At 38.8% G+C, this 19,831-nt stretch overlaps 1 non-coding gene across 1 annotated transcript; it reads left to right on the forward strand.

Annotated features, from left to right (window-relative positions):
• The first annotated feature begins 18,806 nt into the window (after window positions 1–18,806).
• LOC111741496 lies at window positions 18,807–18,925 on the forward strand. Its single transcript, XR_002781011.1, has one exon. It is a non-coding gene; the product is annotated as a 5S ribosomal RNA (ribosomal RNA).
• Window positions 18,926–19,831: the final 906 nt, after the last annotated feature.

Here is a 19,831-nt window from a genome sequence, read left to right on the forward strand (position 1 = left end):
GGGGAGGGAGAGGTAGGTAAGGGTAAAGTGGGGTCAGATATAAAGTGACAGAAAGAAACTTAGCTTTGGGTGGTGAACACACAATGCAATATACGTATGATGTATTATTGAAGTGTACACTTCAAACCCATATAATTTTATTAACCAATGTAACCTAAATAAGTTTAATTAAAAAAACTAAATGAGTTGATATATGTGAAGCATTTAATATACCACTTTGTTCAAAGTAAAACTTATTTCTGTCTTGAAGTAGAACTAAACCCCTTAAGAAATACGGAAGAAGGAAGTGGTGGGAATAACTTACATATCTTTTTTACCCAACCATTCATTCAGCAAGTGCTTCTTGAGCATATATTAAGTTTTCAGTGCAGACCGGCATGCTAAAGCTGTTCCACGTGAATAAAATACATTCTCTGTCTACAAGCTGATGGTTTACAGACAGGTAGCCCATTAATAAAATCATTTATTGAATGCCTACTGTGTTTTATGCATTGGAACATTTATTGAATGCCTACTGTGTTTTATGCATTGGAACAAAATTAAATGAAATAATCATATGCATTATTTCATTTAATTTACATAAAAGCAGTAAGAGATCGCTACTACTGATTTTTATAGATGAGGAAACTGAGTCTAAAAGGGTAACTTCTTCAAGACCATATGGCTAGTAAATGACTGATCTGGTATTCAAACCCAAGTCTTTCTGTCTCAGTGTCCACGCTCTTATGAGGAGATATGTCCAACGTGGTCTGGGAGCTCAAAGGGCAGAACCTCACTGTGTCTTGAAGCTCAGAGCAGACTTTCGAAAGAAAATGGCATCTCAGCAGGAACCTGGAGGATAAGTAGAAATTAGGAAGACGAATGAGAGGAGGGAGAAGGTAAAGGATATTCAGGGAAGAAAACAGTATTTTCAAAGTGCTGGAGATGTATGAAAGCATAGAATCATTTACAATTGTTCAGTAGGACCGGAATGCAATGAGTAAACAATATTAGTGAGAAATGAAGTAGTAGAAAAAGGCCTTTCCATGAAGATCATTGCAAAGCAGGCAAGGGATTCTGGTCTTCACCCTGAAAGCAATGGAGAAACTTCATCACGGGAAGCAGGGGAGCGACATGAGTGGATGAGATCACTGGGAATGCAGGACAGGAAATGGGTGGAAACAAAGCAAAGCTGGGTGCGGGTGTGAGGAGAGCACCTGGAAGGTCATGAAAGGGCCAAGGGGGCTTGGATGGAGTAGCATCAGTGGGGATGCTGAGTTTAGAAGGGAAAGCAAAGGGACTTGGTAATTGATCGAACGTGCCAGCTAGTGTTTATCTTGGAGCCATGTGCCTGAAACCTCTCGTGGCCTCACCTGCCTACGAATTTCTCAAACTCCCACCAGTCCCCTCCTAATGCAATATGGAAAGAGGAAATAAAAGATTCAAATTATGATAATATTCCTGGGGCTTCTAGAAAAGAGAAGGAACAATAAAATATTAATTTATGACCAACGATGGTGCTCAAGACAGAATCTCTACTGGACCCTCTCCTGCTTGGGAAGATGAAGTGGGAGCTCAGCCAGGCAGCATCCCTCAGCACATGAGCTGGACAGGGACCTACCAAGGGGATAACCCTAACGGGGGATCCCCGCCCTGCCCCACCCCCCATCCACAGTGGTCTTCACAAGCATGGCAAGCCTGGGATTTCCCCAAAGTCAGAGGCTGCTGTGACTGACTCGCCAGGGGCATTAGAGGCTTTCACTAATCAGGGCTGCGGAGAAGAAGGCTGTGCCCAGAGCGCCTTTAGCAGCAGCAGTGAAGCAAGGATCGCAGTTTACAGGGAGTCAAGGAGAGGGATTAAGATGGCAACCAGGTCGCCTAAGTGGGCAACTGGACGAAAAGGAAACTGAGGAGCAGAGTAGGAGGGAAATGCTGCTTCAGCCTTGGGTGTGTTACATTTCAGACAGTCCACCAGCTGAGCTTGCATCTGGTTGCAGAGAACTAAAACCCAAACACAGCAACTTAGTCAAGTAGGTTTGTTTTTCTCAAGTAATGAGAAGCCCAAAAAGGCAACTTAGGACGCGTAGAGCTTCTCAAGGAGGCCCACCCAGGAACCGGGGTCCTTCAGTTGCCCTGCTCCACTGCTCTCACTTGTGACTTTCATCTTCACAATCATAACTTAGATTTTGTACCTACAAGCATTTTTTCTGACTTCCAAGTAGAAAGAAAGTTGGGGACTATGAAGAGTAAAGGCACTGACTCTGCCCTTTTTAATCCCTACACCATAGGTTTCCACTTGTCTAACACTAGGTCACATGACCATCCCAAGCTGCAAGAGTCACAAAGGTATTTCTAACCCTGAACAGATCGGGGCTCTATGCGCAAGGAAGAAGAGATCAGACGTTGGATAAGCAACCATTGGTATCTGCACAGGCGCTTAGGCTGTACACATTCACCACTGCAATGCTGACTGTGGGAACACAAGCCATCCTGCTGGAGATATTTTGATACATGAGTCAGAAGTTGAAGACAGAGCTCAGCTCTAGAACAAGTCAGGTCCTTAACTCTCTGGGATCACATCCTTACTCTTACCTATATTTGCAGTGTTCACAAACCCATCGAAATTTTTTGAGAAATGCTACGTATTGTGTTGTGCCTCCTGGAAACACACAATAATAATCCTAGGATGTTCAAAACTCTGAGATATTTTCGATAAAAACCTGTTTGACCATACTTAATCCAACATTTCTCCAACGTTCCCCAGACCATGTTTTGGAAATGCTGGTCTAGGCTAGTAACTTGAGATCATCTGTATTATCTCTTCTTGGCCATGTGGTTCACTAAGAATTAAGCTGTGACAGGGTATAAGAATCATGAGCTCCCCACCTCATGTAATAGTAAGTACAAGGCCAGTATTCTGGGTGTGCAACCTGTGTGGTCACACAGGGCCTCGTGCTCATGAGTGCCCCACGCTTGGTTAATGCTTGGTTCTGACATCTTGATATTAATTTTTGAACAAAGGGCTCCAAATTTTTATTTTGTACTGAGTCTAGCAAGCTGTGTAGCCGATCTCAGGCAAACAATATCAAGACCAGATATATATGATTCATATTTTTAACTTTTTCCTATTTCAGAAGCGGTCTCCTGCTAGCTTGAATACATTTGCTGACATGCATGAACATACATGAAAATGCTGAAACAGAGAAGTGTTCTCTCATTTCGGCACTCTTCCCTTACTCTTTTTCTTTGGTGGAGAGAGAGGTATGTCAAGTTAGTATTAAATGTAGGAAAAAAAGAAAGAAAGAAAGAGAGAGAGAGAGAGTGGGGAAGGAAAGAAAGAAGGAAGGAAGGAAGGAAGGAAGGAAAGAAGGAAGGAAGGAAGGAAGGAAGGAAGGAAGGAAGGAAGGAAGGAAGGAAGGAAGGAAGGAAGGAAGGAAGGAAGGAAGGAAGGAAGGAAAAAATGAAAGAAAAGAAGAAAAGAACGAAGGAAGAAAGAAATTAGCCTCACTTTGTTATCATAAATGGGTATGAAAAGAAATTTAAAGCAAACCTTTTTTAAAAAGTAAAACAATTAAAGCCACCAGTCTTTGCCTTGCAGAAGAGAATTGTGTTTTATTAATTCATGTAAATTCAATTTATAGCACAGTACAAGGCAGATAGTAGGTGCCCAGTTGTCTGATTGATTGAAATAGTGGTTGACATGCAAATGAGTTTGACAAAGCTCATTCATAAGTTAGAGAAATTCTCTCTGCATCCAGAGCCAAGACCCAGGCACCCACTTCAGACTCTGGTGAAGCTGAAGATTCATTTTCCTATTGCCAATCAATTCTTTTGTCAATTTTGTTTGGAGTTTTGGAACTTAAATTTATGCCAGAGTAGGAACTAGTCACGTGAACACAAAAGGGACACACACACACACACACACACACACACACACACAAAAGCAGCAACCATCAGTCTAACTGCTCCTCCACATTGAAGGAAATATCTAAGAACAAGAACAAAACTAGTATAATCAGAGCTTGGCTGGAGAGCTTCTCAATTAGAAGTTTTTTTGAAATCTCTGGATGTTGATAAGAATGATGTGGTATAAACAGATTTATGCACAAGTCTAACTATTGAGAAACAAAAATGATAAAGAAGCTGATTTCTTTAGCCTTAGCTCCAGGCAAATATGCAGTTTCTAATTTATTTTTCCCTTGTTCTACCACTTTCAGCTTAAAATGTATTTATACCAGTGACCCCCATCACCACAACTCTCATAAATGGAAGGCAACAAGACATTACAGGGGGAAAAAAAAGAGTGGTGTCTTCCACAAAGAATAGTGTGTGAGTCAATATGCCTCTCTGTCTAGGATAATCCATGTCTAACTTTCTTTGACTTTGAAAAACTTAAACAGAGTCTTGGTGTTACAAACCCTTCTGGGTTGGGGACCCAAACCAAGGTCCTTCTGCCCAGGGCCATTGGTGCCAATAGAATGACATTAAGTTTGGAAAAGTAGAGCAGAAACTTTATTCTTTGATCAAGGAATGGAGAAGGGTAAGCTCATGCTCCAATGGCACTCCCCGCTCCAACCCCAGTGGAAAGAAGCCTCCTGTATTTATAGGTTGAGGCATAGGGTGATTAAATTCTTTTTTAGTCATGCGTATTCTTCTGTTGCACTTGGCCCTTTTGCACAAGGTTCTTTTTGCACATGATGCCCATGGCCATCTTGATTTTTGCATTCAACGCCTTGGTCTTTGGACTTAGCCCTCTTCTTTTTCAGGTGAGAAATCCTTTTCAGTTCCTGAAAGCAAGCATAGCTCGTGACATAGTTTAGGTACTGAGAAACCTTAGGGTCTTTTAGATGATAGCCTGGCGACATTAGGAACGGTATTGAAAAAATAAAATTGTCTTTAGGAAGCAAGAACTAGGCTTTCATTTCTTTAAAAAAGGAAAGTTAAGCCTAAAAGAAAAATAAAGAAAAGCAGAAAGAGAAGGAGATTCTTTGTTATTATTATCATGCAAAATGGCAAGATAAGGAGCCAGTAAGGATTGGCCTCTTCATTGGAAGGACGGAGTTGGCATTTAGATTCCTTTTCTGAGTCAGGAACTGGGTCTTCTCTGTCTTTACCTTCCCCCACAGCAACCACCACAGCGATTTTGTGGGTAGCGGATGTTTGGAAATAATGGGTGAGTGTTTGGGTGAGTGCATGGTTGGTTAGTGGATTTAAATTCAGCAAATTTCTCTCATTTCTTCTTCAGTGTTAGAGCAGCCTTTTTCTAGTTCTTCTGGTCTCTGCCACATAACACCACACCCCAGCCCTGGCCTCAAAACCATTTGAACAGGCACGCACGTTCTCATATCAGTACCGTAAAGGACCATTCTCCTCCAGAAGGTGAATTTGTGTCTAAGAATCTCGTTTTGTCCGTAAGCTCCCATGTCTTCTGCATCCTAGTCCTGGCCTCGCAGGGCTTGCACACTCACCCCTCAGCCCGTCCCTTCCTAGCCACATTCAGTAAATATTTATGTTGTTGGACTGGTAGATTTAAGCAAATTAAACATTTAAATTCTGCTTTTGAAAACAAACTCTTCTTTAAGTAGTGGTTTTAAAAAAAGGAAGATAAATGTTTGCTAAAAGTAGTAAATGTCTTTAGATAATTGTACTTACCTATTTAAGAAATCTTTTTTGTGCTTAAAATCGAAGACTACGTTTAGTTTTCAGTCCAATGAAAAAATCTGTCATAGCTTTTAAAAACGGCACCCAATTTTCCAAGCTTTTTAGTTTTTCTTTTTTCTCATTGAAAATAAGAAAAAAAAAAGTGCAACTTAATGAAAATATAATTCTCTCTAAATTATCATGTGATTTATTTTCGGTTTGAAACATTTGCCTCTATCAGGTTTCCTTTGCTTCCTGTGTGAACAACCAGATGCATTGTGCCAGATTTGTCTCAAAGCAGAGAACATCAGTATTCATTTGAAGCATCTTTATTTCCCGCAGGCCATTTCAGAGAGAATCTTTTTACCAGCTCCTTCTTTCAGAAACTTAAGGAGAGCAGAAGTCTTAAAAAAAAAAAAAAAAAAAAAAAAAAAAAAAAAAATACACAGTATAGTTTTCTGTCTGAGACTTAGAGAAGACAGGCAAAGGTTAACAAAAAAAGAAAGAAATTTAACTCATTCCATTTTATTGAAAGCAATTTCCAAGTAGCCTATCTGTTATGAAGATAACTTTATCCAAGCATTTATTTAATAGTTAATTAGCAGCATCTCTTAAAAGATTTCTGCAGCCTAGAGAACGCAGGCCATAACTTAGCTAATAATATCAAACTGATGAGCACCTACATTTTCAGCTGATGATGTGGCAAAGATCATGAAATTCTGCAAAACTCAATCTAAAGTGAGTTGTAAATTGCACAAATACCAGCTAATGGATAATGAGATTCTATTCTAATGTTGATAATGTGCAATGTAAGTGTTTCCTGTTTCTTAAATAGGATATCTTTGACCATTTAAACAAGTCTTTAGCACCAAGCATCCACAGGCATGAGTATATTAAAAAAGCTATTTTGTGTATGCCGCTTGGAGGTAATGAGAAAGTGCCTCTCGATGGGACACGCATAAGAGGAGACATCAATGTCTTATTAATAGGTAAGAGCACGCTGAGTTAATAGTGCATTGATAACTTATTTTTATTGTCCCCTCTTCACCACGCCTGTATGACTCAATGATGTAATATAGCAAGAAAACAAAAAGCCAAACTAGCACAATTACTGTGTCATCATTTTCTTGTATAAAAATGTGTTTGCCTCTTTTGGAAATATTTTTTATCCTTGAGAACATCATCTGACCATTTTTGCAAATATCCTGTGTCCAGTATACCAACCCCCTAGCCCAAACTCCCCACTTATCTCCTTCCTTCCTTCCTTTTTTTCAGCCCTAAGTTCCAACTTTGGTCTACTCGAAAATCCAATAAACACCTGAAAAACCTGACTGTTGTCTAAATCTCCCTCTAACATAGGCTGTGCTCCATCTTTTTATTTTATCCTTTGAGCAAAGGCTCAAAGGCCAAGTGTAGTTTGAGTAAAGATTTCAGGGTGCTCTCATCTAAGAACTTGCCATTGGCAGCCTTCCCTACCACTTACTCTGTCCCTCTTGATGCCAGGCACCCAGGGAGATTAAAAAATACCTGAGATGTGATACTGCCTTTCTGTCTAATTGTGGAGATGAGACAAATATATTCATTGAACTTTATTTATTAAATACTTAGTGCATGCCAGGAATTGCCAGCCACAGACAAAACCAAAAAAAGGAAGACATAAAGCTTGCTCTTAGGAACTGACAGAAAAGAACAAAGGGAGAGACATGTAAAGAAATTAGTGCATCAAAGTGCTCTGGGGTCTATGACACAAGCATAAGCAGAATGCGGAAAGCGCACCCACGGCAAGTACCAGAAGGAGATTCAGAAAAGGAAGATATCACACAGGTAGGAATGGTGCAGAAGTTTCCAAGAGTGGGATTTTAGCTTTCGACATTTCTTTTGAATGCTCATTTCAAGGACTCATTAAAGAATATTTCTAAAGACTACCCGCTACCTCAGTATCTTCCACATTTGTTGCTGTAACTTACTCAGATTTCCCCTAAATTGTCACCTTCAAGAGATTCGACCAAACTTCCCAAAATAGAGTGGCCACCTACTCACTGTCTTTTGTATAACCCTTGCCTAACAGTTGTAAAAATCTAATGTTTTTCTTATGGTTTTATATATTGCCTATAAACTCGAAGAAAGCCAGGACTTTGTTTTGTTGCCTGATGTACTTCAGTGCCTAAAACAGTGCCTAGCACATTGAAGGTGCTCAATAATATTTTTGAATGGATAAATGGTAAATTCACAAGATTTTCTCAAATCAGCTTTGTGGCCAGGCCACTTCCCCTTTCTCGACTCTTCACATTCCACCCACTTTTTCTCCATCTATATTAGCTCTGAATCAATATCCAGTATTGTTCCATGGGGAGATAAATTTTACAGCACACTCATTACAGGGTCACGGTCAGAACCAAGGTCTATAACAACTGTGAAACTCAAGCTATGTCTGCACAAATATCAAATTATAATAATATCAATTTTAAATAAATAATATAAACTATGCAAAAAAAATAAATTCTGGATTACAGAGAAGTGTTGTCTTTTTGCTATAAATCTGTGGTCTTTGAGTTCAAATTTCATGAGGATTTAAAATTTTGAATGATGTGTTTTCCTAACATGTTATGTCAAACAGGACTGCCATTCCAAGAAGAGGGAAAATGGCATAATTATATTTGATAGACAAGTGAAAAATGTACCCTGAATCTTACTTAGGCCTAACTAGCTAATCACAATGATCCAAATTAGATATTGTCTCTACTTTAAAGCTTCTTTCTAAAAAGTAATTCTTTGAAGTACATTGTTATCCTTTATCATACCTCATAGTCCTAATGTATTCTATTCAGTTCCACGAATATCTACTGAGGACTTCCAAGCATTTGGATGAGAGGGTGGCTAGGAGTGTTGTAAAAATGAATGTGAACCTCGGCATCCTAAAAGCCAGTATCTTACTGTGCGTTCTAGAACATTTTGTGAAACATCTCATACTTAAAAGAGCATGCCTCTCTTCATTTTGTGTTTCCAATATTCAAAACGGAAACGAGGTCGGAGAAAGCTGCCCGGCTGTCGCAGAAACACACTACCATGCAGGGTCACCCAGCCCCTAAAACTTTCATGGTTCTAGATTTCTTGGTTGTCTTCTCTAGGGGAAAATTAGCAAAGCATCTGTTGCACTGAGTACAAAAAACATAAAACATCCAGAAGACTGAAAATTAAAATAAACAGAGGACTGCAGATTGTTCAAATTAGCCTATATTAAAGCCAGAGGAACAACCAGTCATTTAGCTGTTAGCTCCAGCATTAACAGCAGCACCAAGCTGATGAGTGTGGGAGAAAGCAGACCCTTGCCACTGACGGCGGCAGTGGCAGCAGTAGCGACCAACCGTCCATTAAAGGACACTCTAATGACAGCCATTCCTGATTTGGCACAGCATCACAGCTTAGTCATCAAGCCCCAGCTGCACCGCCAGTCTATGGGCACTACTAACAGCATGAGGAGAGGTTCAGGCAGTTGCCCAATAGGGACTGGCTTAGCACAGTGTATTAGACTCTGGGCAAAACCCTGGTGACGCAATAACAAACAAGACACACTCAGTCTCTGCCTTTATGGCTCTTACATTCCAGAAAGGATTCTGGATATGTATTAGTTGCCTAGGGCTGCATGATAAAGTACCTCAAACTAGATGGCTTACACGACAGAATATATTGGGTCATAGTTTGGAGGCTAGAAGTCTAAGATCAAGGTGTCAGCAGGGTTCTTAGAGCTGTGGTTGGTTGCTGTGAGAATCTGTTCTTCCACCTATGTGAGCATCACCCTGATCTCTGCCTTCATCTTCACATGACACATCTCCTTGTGTGCGTGTCTGTGTTCAAATTCCCCTTTTTATAAGAACATCAGTCATATTGGATTAAGAAGGGCCCCACCCTACTCCTGTGTGACCTCATTTTAATTAATTACATCTACAACGGCTCTGCTTCCAAATAAAGTCACATGCTGAGGGATTGGGGTTAGGACTTCAGCATATGAATTTGGGGAGACACAATCCAACCTATTACAGCAGAAGGAAATTTGGTGGGAGCTGGAGCAGGTAAGTGAGGATGTCAGATGCTATATGTAGCTGAGCTCATGTGAGAAAACCCCTGGATATTCTCAAATACTATTGCGGAGGCCTTGAAAGTGGTGGGAGGTCCCACAGGAGCAGTTGGAGGCAAAAGAGAAAAAAAGTACTATTTATTACTTTAAAAAAATTTTTATTTTCCAGTTTTATTGACATACAGTTGACATGTAACATTGCATACTTTAAAGGTATACAACATAATAACTTGATTAAGAAATGATTATCACAATAGAGTTAGTTAACACCTCCATCCCTCACATAATTACCTTTGTGTGTGTGTAGTGAGAACATTTAAGATCTACTCTCTCAGCAACTTTCAAGTATATAACACAGTATTGTAAACTATAGTCACCATGCTGTACATTAGATCCCCAGAATTTATTTATCTTATAACTGGAATTGTGTAACCGTTGACCAACATCACCCCATTTCCCTCATCCCATACCCCTTGCAACCATCATTCTACTCTGCAAGAATTCTCAAATCCTCCTCTGTCAGCCATATTCATCCAAGCCTTCCCTTCTACCTCAGGCTCCCAAGGAAATCGCTACAAGAAATAGCAAATAAGAAAGTAACCACTGTCATAGAACTGAGTTAGTGTCCAATATCCCACTGTATCCCTGTGAAGAAGCAGAGCTGAAGCATGCAACTTGGGCCTCCCGGCTAAAACCTGCACCCAAATCCCGAAATAATACTGCTTGCCAACCAGATGCAAGGTACAGAAACACAACGATCCGCACCTCTAGATGTGCATGTAGAGAAAAGAGAGACATGGCAGGCCCTGAGTCCACTTAGCTAAGTGCATAGGCGCTCAGACCAGGAGGCAGGGAGGCAGGAGGCAAGGTGAAAGCAGAATCACCCCGCAGTTGTCACATTGCATCTGTTTTGTTGTACATTATTTTTATACTACATGAACAATGGAATAGACTCCTCTGGGCAATTATCTTCTTTTAACTCAGTGCTATAATGTTTTGATTTTCATTACTTTCTAAAATGTTTCAAATATGATAGAATGAATTTATATGAATATATACATATTTATAAATTCGTATTGAGTTCTTTAGTCCTCTAGGTGACTATCAAATTGTCAAGTTCTATTTTCTATTTTGTTACAACTTCCACTGACAATGCGTCAATGATGCATAAACCTACGTATTATATTTAGGAATTATTGTCTTCTTTATTTAAAATTTTCAACTGGGAATAGTATATATCTGTCCATTTATTCTTGTCCTTTTTTATTTTTCATGTTAGGATCTTCTCATTTTCTTAAAGGTTGTGTGTCTTGAATTCTCAGTAATTCAATATTTGCAGAAACAAAAAAAAGGAATCTTTCATTATCATTGTATATTTTAGCATTTGGCAATCATGTGTACAAATAATAAATGCTACATATTTATTTTACACATACAATTATAACTTATTATCTCTGATAATATTTGATAGATTCCTTTGAATTTTCCAATGATAGACTCGTAAAACCTACAATTCAAATGTTTATTTTTTAATTTTCTTTATTTATAATTATTTTTCCTTCTCAATTATCATCGGAATTTCTGAATGGTAACTGAGGCTTTCTTTCTGTCTAATTAGACTATTTCTAGTGCTAAATTAAACAATTTTTTTTATTTCTACAAATCAACATATGCAGTTTTTAAGATCAAATAAAAAGAACATGTGATTACACACAAGAAATTCAAATGCTAAATAGAGTAGCAGTGCTTCATTTTCTAAAATGAATTAGAAAAAGATCTCTAAAGAATAACTATTTGAGATATACTTCAGGAATCATCAACTTTTGGGGGCCATTAACTACTTTCTCTTTACCTGAAGTTTTCAAAATATTACAGCCTGAGATTGGAGGGTGGGAAGGAGGGGGATTCTGAGTCAGGGCTGATTGTGTGCAACAGGAGAGTATGTGGCAGGAATTACCCTCCCATTCTCTCCCCAGTGCCTGTGTCATTTTTTGTTTGGGTTTTGTTTTTTTTTTTTTTCCAAATTAAAAAAAAAAGGATAATCAACGAGTCTAGTTTTATGGTCAACTGGTTAAGGAATGAAATCTGGCTTCTAGATTTGTTTGTTTGTTATTCCAACATCAGCTACTTACGCGGCAGGCATAAAACAGAATGGGCACCCAATCCACATTGATTTTCCAGCAGCCATGTTTCCTCAGCCCCCGAGGTGTGCACTTGAGCCACATTGTGCCCAGCACAGCACTTTACCTTTGGCCACAAGACATTAGCCCTTAACCTAAGCCAAGGCAATCAAAGTCCTTCCCCACAATGCTTCAAAATAGGACTGGAGGCAGACAGCGCCAGGTCCTGTCTGTGGCAAAGCTGTTAGAACCTGAGTCTGGCGTCACCAGTGCCATATCCCCTGCCACAGAAAAAGAGCTTGTTTAATAGAACAAAGCCAACACAAAGAGAGGTGGAAAAGGGAGATCTGAGGGTTAGAGGAAGTCCTGGTGGCATGTTTGTTTCTGATTCCTGTCATTCTTGGGGCCAGCTTGAGTCCCAGCCTTCCCAAGGTCAGAATTTCAAGACAATAAAGTCCCCATTTGCTTAAACAAATTTGTAACTCCTTCATTTATAGCCTAAGGAATACTGAATTACATAGCCAAAGGTCAAGTTTCAGCTCAGCTGTTTCTGGAGTTTATCTTTCTCACTTGTCTGAAATTCTACTGAGATGTCTATGACTAACCAGTGGTAATTGTACTGTCTTTAAAGACAACGATTTCTTTCTCATTTCTCATAGACTCCACTGGGTAGCAGTGGTTAAATGCGTGGGCTCTAGAGTCAGAACGTCCTGGTAAAATCTCAGCCTGAATGTTTACTAGCTGGGAGATAAAAACCCAGTGGCGACACCTAAGAAAGTGGTCTATTTAAACAGGTTCTATTTAATGCGGACTCCTTTTTGTGGGCTGCTTGTAGGTTGGCATAGCACAGAGCGTATGAAGGTGACTAGTTAGTGGGGTCTCCCAGCATTGTCTCCAGAAAACATTCCTATTCTGTCACTTGGGGCCTTATTCTTTAATTCTTCCTTCCTTCCTTCCCTGTTCCTTCTTATATTGTCATTATAAATGATCCCGGAAGCTATAACCAAGAGAAAGGCTGACACAGAGGCAGTGGCAGCCAAAAAGAAGACACAAACTGGAGGGAAATTAAAAGTAGAAAATAGTAAATTTCTGAAGATGATTAGAGCTTCCAAGGAGAGAAGTGTATTCAGATCTTTTCTGATATTAACCACCTTTTAATTTACCTCGATATAGGCTTAGAAGCTTTCAGAGGAAACTATGAAAATTAATTCATGAAATACTGCCAAGCTGTGAAACCGAGAACTCCCTTAAGAGTCGTGTGCCTCTATGACTAAGGTTTACAGATAAGCAGATATTTGTTGTGTATTGCTGACAGTAGGGCTGCCTTATCAGTAAATGCCTTATCAGCACCATTCCATGTTCATTACATATGATAGTTTCCCAAGGCTCCATCTAAAAGAAAATGTTTTATAATCCTAGCTGATTTGGGGTGTACCAAATCACTGTCGTTAAGGTTTATGATAACTGAGTCATTTCCCAGACCTTTGACCTATAGCTAGCTATTCATTCAGAAAAGGTTAGTCTTGAGAACCTGAGTGTAATTTTTGATTCGTTTGTTATACAATTATCAAAAAATGATAAGAAATTAGTTTTTTATTGTGACCATTAGAGTAAGAACACAAACCCCAAAAGATTATGTAATATTTGAAAATAATTAGAAAAGAAAAAAAATTTTCGAAAGATAGCTAACTCGGCACATTATCTAAACTGTATACACTTGAGATAATTATACAAAAAATGTACAAATGAGGTTCTTTTAAAAAAAATCTCACATTTAGATATCCTAATGTAATGATTGGAAGACACAAGTAATCTTTTTAAAAATTAAGAAGAAGAATATTGTACCTTCTCTCTTTTTCCTGCTCCTGCCCATGTATGTCTTTCCTAAGCTTCTGGGAGGTCTGTGTATGCTGTGTACACATGTGTGGTTGGAAAGGGAGCAGGGAGAGAATCACAAAATATATATATATTTTTGAAACTGTGATGGCCATCAGCTCTGGGACCTGGGACAGAAGGGCTTATTGAATATAGAACCTGAAACCTGAACATTGAGTCTTAAGGAGGTCAAAAGCTATTAAAAGCAGAAATGAGGAAAGGCCTTAGGTCCAAGGCCTAGTCCTTATGATTTGCACGTCAAACAAGCTCTTTGGTAAAGCAAACTGCTCAGCTAAAGGAACTCCTTCGCAGTCTCAGTCAAATTGCAAAGCAGGTTTTAACCTCGTGTTCCCTGAGTGACAGAATGGGAATGTTTTCTACAGACAATGCTTTGTTAGTGATTCTGCTCCCAATTTCAGTATGGGGGTTGGGGGTGGGGCGGTCACACACCACCAAGCGATTCTTCTCCACTAGCTGGGTGCCCTGCAAGTCAATTCAATGTTGACACTACCTACCTGGACGTAGCATCAGATTCCACAAGTTAAGGACTCAAGTCCTGTAAGACTGCCCTTCACTTTAGACACCAGATGTAAATCCAAGTTGTCACCTGTACATCTGACCGACTGGCTATAGATCAGAGTTTTCAAAGACCTTCCCTCCATGGGTTCAATTAATTTGCTAGAGCAGTTCACAGAACTCAGAGAAACAGTTTACTTACTAAACTACTGGTTTATTATAAAAGGATGTAACTCAGAAATAGCTGATGAAGAGGTGGATAGGGCAAGGTATGGGGGAAAGGTGTGTAATTTTTATGCTCTCTGTGGTTACACCACTTTCCCCAAATCTCCGTGTCTTCACCAATGCAGAAGCTCTCTGAACCTCAGCTTTCTGGGTTTTTACAGCGGCTTCATTATGTAGGCACGATTGATTGAATTACTGGCCAACCTCCAGCCTCCCTCACCCAGCTCCAGAAATCAGGGAATGGGACTGAACATTCCAACTCTCTACTCTTGGTTGGTATCCCTGGCAACCAGCCCTCAGCCTTAGGTGCTTTTCAAAAGTCACCTCATTAACATAACAAAAGACACTTTTATCGCTCTCTTAAGAAATCCCAATGGTTTTAAAAGCTCTAGCACAAACAAAAAGACCACATATAAATATGTTATTCTAAGTCACAATATCGCACAATTTCTTCTCTGTTTGTTCTGGGGGTAGAGGTTTTATTTGGTTTGGTTCTGCTTGATAACTTGCCACCTTAAAGATTTAATGTAGGCTCTGTACAGGTGGTACTTAAAGGGTAGATCAGATGTACCATTACCCACTCCTGAGCTATGGCTGGCTCCTCACTGGGGTGGCACACCTTGCCAGCAGCACCACAGGTTCACAGCACAAAGGAATAAGTGAAAGTTGAAGGCCAGATCGACCTAATTCTAAACATATCTAACTATTTCTCGACTGCCAAATAAGAATAATATCACTTATCACAAGGGGCTATTTTGAGAATTATATATATAAAACACCTCAAGCAGAGTTTAGAATTGAGTGCAGTAACCTCCCCCCCACCCAAAAAAAAAACCCAAAATATTAGCTCTCTTCTTTAGTTTCCTATTTCTTCTGATCTAGCTGATCTGCAAGGTCCCAAAAGTTTATGCGCTATACCCCTCCATGGCCTGTTTCCACCACCTGGGTTGGTTTGAAATGAAAGTTTAAGGGGACAATGATCAATTATATGTTTCCATAACACCTTTCCCCAGACATCTGAGAGCTCAGAAGAAAATTTTCTATAATCAGTCACTCTAACGACTCCAAGCGCGTTGTTTCTAACGTAAAATACATCTGAGCACTAGTTTTCATGTTATAACAGGCTTCCAGTCCCATGGCCTCAGCAGTCAGACTGGACTTTGTTACCAGCGCGGGGGTCCTTGCCCCGCTCAGAATAGAGATCAGGAGAGTGGGCGAAACAGTTTTACAGACAGAAAAGTTTATTAAAGCAAAAGCTTGATGCACCGAGGAGATGCACTCCAAAGAGAATGAACATGGCTCTCTGAGGCTTACAGGCACCATGATTTTGTAGGTTCTTGGGATCAAAGGCCACCCCTTCCTCTTTCCCTTCTCCCTCCCCAAAGCATGTTGAGGTAGGTCCTACACTGCACATGCTACAAGCTGTTTGTAGCATGTCTCATTAGCATCTTAAATCTTCCCCTAAGGGAGAGTTTTTTACTATGACAATGAGGAAAAGTTAACCACAGGACCGCTTTTAACTAATGTGCCCACAAGACCTTAGAAGCTTTCCCTGGGCCTGCTTATTTCTACAGTCCCGTTTCCTTATTGTTTCTTATTGGCCTGGGGATTGATTGGCTCAAAGTTGTTTTCTCCCAGCTGCAGGTTCCAGCTACATGACTATCCTACCTGGTCACTGACCGCAACTTTAGTGGTGAAATTTGATTTTATGTTAAAATTCTAGATGCCAAAAGATAACTGTTGGTTCTTCCTGTAGTCCAAGGGTTCCCGCCCACTAGGGAAACAGTTAATTATTACCTCAGGACACGTGTCTTAAATAATCACAAGGAACAGGGACATGGAAAAAGTAATCAAAGGAAAGTATCCCAGTACGAGAATCCTACCAGGATACTTTTTTGGGCAACAATTTTCTCTTCTGTTGCTCAAATGATTTCCTGCAACTTCCTTTTATTAGGATGACCACACTTCCAGGTGCACCTGGGACAGGTAAAACCTGTTGTCCATAGTCATTTTTGACAGCACTCTTTTTACTCTCATAGCTGTCCCTTTTTAGATAATAAATTACATCACACTTGTAATACTACTGCCTTTTCATAGCTGCCATTTGTTGAATGCCAACTATGTACCAAACAACTTAAACTTATTATCTTATTAAACCTCATAAGAATTCCATGATGTTTCATTGCCTCATTTTATAGCTGAGGAAATTGAGGCTCAGAGATGTTAGGAAACTTTTTAAAATTACAAAACTAGTGTTACTGAGGCAAGGTTCAAACTCAGTTCTATCGGATGCAAAAAGCTCATGGCCTTAACCACTACCCCACTTTTGTCCTTTATGAAAGGCAAGAAAGGAAAAATTATCTGAAATGTCACTAACTGGGTAAATCATGGTTATAATTTTTAAAAATGGAAAATAGCAAGTATTGGCAAGAATGTGGAAAAATTGTAACCCTCGTACATTGCTGATGAGAATTCAAAATGGTGCAAGAGCCATGGAAAGCAGCTTGACAATTCACCAAAAAGTTAAAAATAAAACTACTTTATGACCCAGCAATTCTACTTCTATGTATAGTCCCGAAAGAATTGAAAATAGGTGTTTAAACAAAATAGGTGTACATGGATGTTCATAGAAACATGATTCACAAAAGCTAAAAGGTGAGAATAACACAAATGTCCATCAACTTTTGAACAGATAAACAAAGTGTGGTATATTCACACAGTGGAATATTCTTCAGCTGTAAAAAAAAAAAAAAAATGATATACTTATGCTAAATGTGAATGAACCTTGAAAATCTCATGCTAAGTGAAAGAAGTCAGATACAAAAGGTAATATATTTTATAATTTCATTTATACAAAATGTTCAGAACAGGAAAATCCATAAAGACGGAAAGCAGAATGGTGGTTGTCCGGGGCTAGAGGGCAGAGGAAGGGGAATGACTGCTTAATGGATACAGAATTTTCTTTTGGGTGATGAAAATGTTCTGGAACTAGATAATGGTGGTGATTGTATAACATCATGAATGTATTTTAACCACTCTAAATGGTTAAAATGGTGACTCTTATGGTTTTAAATGTTTTACCACAATAAAAAAAAATTGGAGAAAAAACAGTAATGATGGGTAAAGCTGCTGGTGACTTAGCACAAACCAGGGCAGTGGCACCAGACCATACTAATAGCCACTGTAGTCTTCACTGTTACTTTCTTAGAGTAAATGAATAAGTATTTAAATAAATAAATAACTTTAAAGCCAGTTTTACTTAAGAATGTCCTTAATGAAGCAGTAAACATTATTAACTTTCTGAACCCTTGAGTGTACATTTTTTTTATATTCTGTACAATAAAATGAAAAGTACCAATAAAGCATTTCTGCTGCATGGTGAAGTACAATGTTTGTCTCAAGGAAAAAGCACCTGTAAGGTTTTTGAGTTGTGAGATGAATTAATTACTTTTTTCATGGAACACCATCTTTACTGTAAAAAACAATTTATGGGTAAATTATGGTTATTCAGACTTAGTTATTTGGCAGATTTTTTAAAGTTGAATGAAGACTATTTTAAATACATGTATAATGTAACATATATTACATATATAAAGTATAATATATCATATATATGTTTTAGTGTCTCTTTGTATGGTTTTTATAGCTGTTGCTCTAGATATAACATTATATATATATGATTATAAATTTGTAAACTGTTACTATACAAACACACACATGATTCAGTGGAGGAGGAAAGACAATCTTTTCAACAAATAGTGCTGGAACAATTGGATATTCATTAAAAGGAAAAATTGGTAAACTGTACATTATCAAAATTAAAAACATTTACTCTTCAAAATAAGCTTTCCAAAGAATGAAAAGACAAGCTGCAGAGTGGGAAAATATGTTTCCAAATCACGTATTTGACAAAGGAACAGATCTAGAATCTATAAAGACCTCTCAAAACACAATGGTATAAAAACAAAATGATCCATTTAGAGTATGAGCAAAGACATAAAGAGAGTCCACTGAAGAAGATATACAGATGGCAAATAAGCACATAAAATGATGTTCAATATCATTAGTCATTTGAGAAGAGCAAATTAAAATCACAGTGAGATATCATTACATACATCAGAATGGCTAAAATAAAGAATAGTGACAAGTAAAAGAAGCCAGTCCGAAAAGACTGCATGCCATATGATCCCAACTGAATGACATTCTGGAAAAGGCAAAATTATGGGGACAATAAAAAGATTACTGGTTGCCAGGGATTAGGGAAGAGGGAGAGACGAAAAGGCAGACCCAGGATTTTTAGGACAGTGAAACTATTCTGTAGGACACTGTTTTGGTGGATACATGCCCTTATACATTTATCAAAATCCACAGAATGAGTCTATGGCCATGCCACCCTGAACACGCCCGATTCCATCTGATCTTGGAAGCTAAACAGAGTCGGGCCTGGTTAGTACTTGGATGGGAAACCACCTAGGAAGACCAGGTGCTATAGGCATAAAAACAAACAAACAAACAAACAAACAAAAAACACAGAATGTACAGCACTAAGAGTGAATTCTAATGTAAACAATCTATGATCTTGGATGGTAATAACTTGGCAATATAAGTTCATCAATTGTGACAAATTTATCACTCTAGTGGCGATGTTAATAGTGGGAAAGGCCGTATATATGTGGGGCAGGGGATACATAGGAAATCTTTCGAAGTTCTGCTCAATTTTAAGGAGAATCTAAAACTACTCTAAAAAATAGAGTCTATTAAAAAAACAAAACAAAACAAAAGAGTAACAACACCAAAAGAAGGCAAGGATGCAGAGAAACTGGATTATCGCCGCTGGTGGGAATATAAAATGGTACAGTCACTCTACAAATCAGTTTGGCAGTTTCTTAAAAACCTAAACGTGCAACTACCATATGCCCCAGCAATGCTATCCTGGGCACGTATCCCAGAGAAATGAAGACTTATGTCTATACAAAAACCTGTACATGAATGTTCATAGCGGCTTTACCTATGATAGTCAAAAACTGGAAATAACCCAGATGTCCTGAAACAAGTAAATGATTAAATAAGCTGTGGTTATTCATGCCATGGAATACTACTCAGCAATCAAAAAGAACAAACTATTGTACATACAACGGCCTGGATGAATCTACGGGGAATTATGCTGAGTTAAAAAAAATATCCCCAAAGGTTCTCTACTGTATATTTCTATTAATATAACATCTTTAAAATGACAAAATTATACAGAGATTATACAGAGAACAGATTAATGGCTGTCAAGAGTTAAACAGGAGGTAGGAACAAGAGGGAAATGGATGTGGCTATCTATATGAAGGCAACCTGATGGATTTTTGTGGTAATGAAAATGTTCCATACCAATGCAATATCCTGATTATGACAT

Source organism: Pteropus vampyrus, unplaced genomic scaffold, assembly GCF_000151845.1.
Source record: "Pteropus vampyrus isolate Shadow unplaced genomic scaffold, Pvam_2.0 Scaffold3, whole genome shotgun sequence".
Classification (NCBI taxonomy): Eukaryota; Metazoa; Chordata; class Mammalia; order Chiroptera; family Pteropodidae; genus Pteropus; species Pteropus vampyrus.